At 37.3% G+C, this 6,000-nt stretch overlaps 1 pseudogene; it reads left to right on the top strand.

Annotated features, from left to right (window-relative positions):
- Positions 1 to 1,414: 1,414 nt before the first annotated feature.
- On the top strand, positions 1,415 to 4,949 carry LOC143956718 (olfactory receptor 52N2-like; annotated as a pseudogene).
- The last annotated feature ends 1,051 nt before the right edge of the window (positions 4,950 to 6,000 follow it).

Genomic DNA, 6,000 nt, shown 5'->3' with positions numbered 1-6,000 from the left:
CATTGGAAGAAAATAAAATAGCGCAACTTTATAGTGTAGCATTAAAAAAAAAAAAAATAGAAATTTATTGAAAGATAAAAATGCACTCACAAAAGTATGTGCAGTGCTGGCTCCTGACGAGGCGCTATGGCTTTTTTCAAAGTTAACTTTCCTGAAACCCCAGTTGGGTTTTGGGGATAGTGTTATAAATTTCAGCTTTCAGTACCAGTCTAGCTGGGTTGCACTGGGTTCTCCTTGACCCCAGGTGTCGCTGTCACCGCCGGCAAGGTTGAGAAAGCAGTCTAGCTGGGTGTATTGAGTGCCACTGTTCTTTCTTTCGGAACCAGCCCAGTGGGAGTGTTCTCCTGCTGTGCATTCTGTGAGGTGGTAGTTAAGGTATTGACATCACATGCTTCGGGGTTCTGTTCTGCTCTGTTCTGCTGTCTGTTTGGTTCTGGTACTCCTGACCAGCCCCCGTAGCCCTCCTGGCCTGGGGTGCGGAGCCATGCATAGCCCAAGGCAGTGCAACTGCAGGGACAGGCCTGAATGAAATTCAGGGCCTATTGATCCAAAGGTGGTCTGGTGCCATCTCATCCAAGGGAGAGGCCCAGCAACTGGAGAAACCCCAGGGGGGGACTCTTCAGGAGAAGGCCGTGTCACCACGGGTAAGCAAATCACAGGAACAAGGAGCAGGAATCACAGGTTAGCTGAAGACGAACCAGCAATTTTTCTGGGTGCTGGCGCTCCTTTTATAGGCCGGCAAAGGGTCACGCCATGCGTGGGCTTGTGCGCACCCGCGCGCCGCTCGGTGAAACCGCGAACGTGCGTGCGCCACAGCGCAGTTCTATTGCGCACGAGTGTGCGCCAGAGCGCCGTTCCCGTGTGCATGCGCACAGGGATGCTCAACCTATTTTCCTGATAGTAAGGTTGGGAAAATTCGGGGGGTTTTAAGAATGACTGATCCAGTCACAGCGTTCTCCAGCTTGTGGTTTGGACTGTGGATGGAAATCGGATCATTCATAGGAAATTTATACAGAATGGGTCATATACCAACACCAGGGAGTATATTTTCCCACCATGAATGAAGACAGCTCAGATAAATGCACAGATATTAGCAACACCGGCATTGCAATACATTGTTTGTTATTTTATTTTTTATTTTTTTTTTCAATTAAATTAATAAATTTTTAGGAAATTAATTAATTATAAATTAATAATAAATTAATTTTTAATTAGGAAAAAAAACAGACAGAAGAACTAAGATCATAGATTATTTTTAGGCCCATAATATTACTAATATATGTAGAACCTCTTTTTCATGAGATTTGTTTTCTACAGGATAGTATTTTAATCTCGGTGAAGAGAATTCCCTAAAGTGTTACCTGATTTTGTCACCCTGAGCAACATTAGAAGACGTCTCGGACCTGCTCAAGTCATGACCTCTGGTGGTGATAATCTGAGCTCCTCTTATTTCATCCTGATTGGAATTCCTGGGCTGGAACATATCTAGGTTTGGATTTCATTGCCGATCTTCTTCATGTACCTGATAACCTTGGTTGGCCAATATAGTTTCCTGTTTACCATTAAAAGAGAGGAGAGCCTCCACCAGCCCATGTACCTCTTCATTTGCATATTGTTATTAATAGACCTTGTTCAGTCCAGTGCTGCCCTTCCCAAGATGTTCCTGCTCTTCTGGTTCAACCTCCGAGAGATCTCCTTTGAGGGCTGCTTGATTCAGATGTTCTTCATTCATTTCTCTTCCATCATGGCCTCCACGGTCGTCTTGGCTATGGCCTTTGATCGTTATGTTGCCATATGCCAACCTCTGAGATATTCCACCATCTTGACCAACCCATTCATTGGAAAAATTGGAATCTTTGTGGTCATGAGAGGAACTCTTCTGATATTTCCACATCCAATCCTGGTCAGAAGGTTGCCATTTTGCCGGAGCCATGTGATTGAGCATACTTATTGTGAATTAGACATGTGCAAAAGGAAAAAATTTGTTTAGTTTCGTTTTAATTCGTTAATTCATTAATTTAGTTTAGTTATATTCGTTAACTTCCTTAAATTCGTTTTTGGATTTCGTTTAGTTTTCTACCGAATTCGAAAAATCGGCCACATTCAAAAATATTTCTACCGGATTCTAAATGATTTCAACCACATTCAAAATGATTTCAACATGATTCGAAATTATTTCAACTGCATTCGAAATTATTACAACTGCATTCGAAATGATTTCAACTGCATTCGAAATTATTTCAACTGCATTTGAAATTATTACAACTGCATTCGAAATGATTTCAACATGATTCGAAATTATTTCAACTGCATTCGAAATGATTTCAACATGATTCGAAATTATTACAACTGCATTCGAAATGATTTCAACATGATTCGAAATTATTTCAACTGCATTCGAAATGATTTCAACAAGATTCGAAATTATTACAACCGCATTCGAAATGATTTCAACAAGATTCGAAATTATTCCAACTGCATTCGAAATGATTTCAACATGATTCGATATTATTTCAACCGCATTCAAAATGATTTCAACATGATTCGAAATTATTTCAACTGCATTCGAAATGATTTCAACATGATTCGAAATTATTTCAACCGCATTCAAAATGATTTCAACATGATTCGAAATTATTTCAACTGCATTCGAAATGATTTCAACATGATTCGATATTATTTCAACTGCATTCGAAATGATTTCAACATGATTCGATATTATTTCAACTGCATTCGAAATGATTTCAACATGATTCGAAATTATTTCAACTGCATTCGAAATGATTTCAACATGATTCGAAATTATTTCAACTGCATTCGAAATGATTTCAACAAGATTCAATATTATTTCAACCGCATTCAAAATGATTTCAACATGATTCGAAATTATTTCAACTGCATTCGAAATGATTTCAACAAGATTCGAAATTATTTCAACTGCATTCGAAATGATTTCAACATGATTCGATATTATTTCAACCGCATTCAAAATGATTTCAACATAATTCGAAATTATTTCAACCGCATTTGAAATGATTTCAACATGATTCGAAATTATTTCAACCGCATTCGAAATGATTTCAACAAGATTCGATATTATTTCAACCGCATTCGAAATGATTTCAACATGATTCAAAATTATTTCAACCGCATTCGAAATGATTTCAACGTGATTCAAAATTATTTCAACTGCATTCGAAATGATTTCAACAAGATTCGATATTATTTCAACCGCATTCGAAATGATTTCAACATGATTCGATATTATTTCAACCGCATTCGAAATGATTTCAACAAGATTCGATATTATTTCAACCGCATTCGAAATGATTTCAACAAGATTCGATATTATTTCAACCGCATTCGAAATGATTTCAACCGCATTCAAAATGATTTCAACAAGATTCGATATTATTTCAACCGCATTCAAAATGATTTCAACAAGATTCGATATTATTTCAACCGCATTCAAAATGATTTCAACAAGATTCGAAATGATTTCAACCGCATTCAAAATGATTTCAACTGCATTCGAAATGATTTCAACAAGATTCGATATTATTTCAACCGCATTCAAAATGATTTCAACATGATTCAAAATTATTTCAACTGCATTCGAAATGATTTCAACCGCATTCAAAATTATTTCAACTGCATTCAAAATGATTTCAACAAGATTCGATATTATTTCAACCGCATTCAAAATGATTTCAACAAGATTCGATATTATTTCAACCGCATTCAAAATGATTTCAACAAGATTCGAAATTATTCCAACTGCATTCGAAATGATTTCAACATGATTAGATATTATTTCAACCGCATTCGAAATGATTTCAACTGCATTCAAAATGATTTCAACATGATTCGAAATTATTCCAACTGCATTCGAAATTATTTCAACTGCATTCGATATTATTTCAACCGCATTCAAAATGATTTCAACATGATTCGAAATTATTCCAACTGCATTCGAAATGATTTCAACATGATTCGAAATTATTTCAACTGCATTCGAAATGATTTCAACATGATTCGAAATTATTTCAACTGCATTCGAAATTATTTCAACTGCATTCGATATTATTTCGCATTCGAAAATATTTTGTGACCCGACTTTAGGGCCACGTATCTCGGGGTCACTTAGTGCTATAAACTCCAAATTTGGATATGTTGTAGTGCTAGTAGTAGTAGTGCTAGTACTATTGTGTGTTGCATACCAAATTTGGGGTTTCTAGCTATAAGTGACCCCGAGATATGTGGCCTCAAATTTGGGTCGTAAAATGTCATTCTCTGCTGCAGAAAAGTACTTGACATGTTGCCTATATCTATTGGACTATAAGATTTACTTTGAGCTGACCTTTTGTTTCAGTAGATCTTTAAAGAATTACCGAATTCTTTCAAATTCATTCGAATTTATTCGTTATATTTCTTTCGTATTCGTTGTTATTCGTTATTTTTTTATTCAGACATTCGGATGCATCAAAATTCGGCTGAATTTCGATTCGTTACGAAACGAATTGCACAAGCCTATTGTGAACACATGGCCGTGGCTAAGCTGGCCTGTGCAGACATCAGAGTTAATATCGTGTACGGGGTTAGTAGTCGCTCTGCTCGTAGTTGGAGTAGATTTCATAGGCATCACAGTGTCATACCTAATGATCGTAACCGTCGTCATCAACCTCCCATCCCGAGAGGCCAGGCACAAAGTCGGCAGTACGTGCGTCAGCCACGTTTGTGTCATTCCATTGGCTTACATCCCGGCACTTTTCTCCTTTTTCATTCAAAGGGTTGGGGGGCACAACGCTTCTTCCACCCAAATTATCATATCTAGCCTGTACCTGGTCATTCCTCCAATGCTCAACCCAATAATATATGGAGTAAAAACCAAAGAGATCTAAAGAAATGTTTTAAAATTATACCGTCCACAAAAGTCCAGATTTCAGTAATTGTTAAGATATTTTTTCTGAACTTTTTGAACCCACATTGGAAACAACAGTCACAGGCAGATAATTCTATCAACCAAAAACCTTCCATTGACGGAGTCGGAACGATGACTTTTTCCTGATTAGTTACTAATGGTTCTAATATTAAAGATTTGAGGAGGAAGTATGTCAGTGACGGTAATGTTGCCTCCATGATCTATACATTATCAATAGTCTCAGGTATGTGGTTATATCGATTCTACCAAAAAAGAAAAAGGGCCTCCTTTTCAGATGACATGGTCTGAAAGGTCTACCGTTCTTGTTGGACAACCCAACCCCCGAATACAAGAGGAAGGAAATATGCCTTTTGGATTTTTGCTAAGAGGTTTTCAAGATCCATAATTTTTACTGGTTGGATTTGCTGGTCTCCCCTCCCCCTTCCTGCCCAGGGCAATTTACAGCTTTCAGCGCTCTCGCACTTTGTTTGAATGACAATTACGCGGCCATGTAACGCGGAACCCATATGACGTCGTTTTTTTAATCATTTTTATTACACAAATAGAGCTTTCTTTTGGTGGTATTTAATTATTGCTGTTTTTTTTTTTTTCCTGCTAAATAAATGAAAAATGACTGAATATTTTGAGAAAAAAAAAAAAGTTTTTTTCTTAATTTCTGTTATAAAATTTTGCAAATAAAGAATCTTTCTTCATAAATTGAGGCCAAAACGTATTCTGCTCCATTTCTTTGGTGTAAATAACCCAAATCAGTGTATATTATTTAGTCTGTAGGAAGGTTATAGAGTCCACAAAATATGGGATATATACACACTATATTGCCAAAAGTATTGGGACACCTGCTTTTACACAAACATGACCTTTAATGACATCCCAGTCTAAGCCCTTGTACACACGGTCGGAGATTCCGACGGAATGTGTCCGATCGGACCGTTTTGTCGGATATTCCGACTGTGTGTGGTCTCCATCGGACTGTTTCCATCGGAGTATCCGACGGACCAAGTTTTCCAACTTGTTGGTAAAATTTTCAGACAAAATGCTCCGATCGGACATACTCCGAT

The sequence above is a fragment of the Lithobates pipiens genome, unplaced genomic scaffold (assembly GCF_037356315.1).
Source record: "Lithobates pipiens isolate NorthernLeopardFrog02 unplaced genomic scaffold, aLitPip1_a1.2 Scaffold_41, whole genome shotgun sequence".
Classification (NCBI taxonomy): domain Eukaryota; kingdom Metazoa; phylum Chordata; class Amphibia; order Anura; family Ranidae; genus Lithobates; species Lithobates pipiens.
The sequence above is the reverse complement of the archived record's forward strand: the minus strand, read 5'-3'. Positions and strand labels throughout refer to the sequence as shown.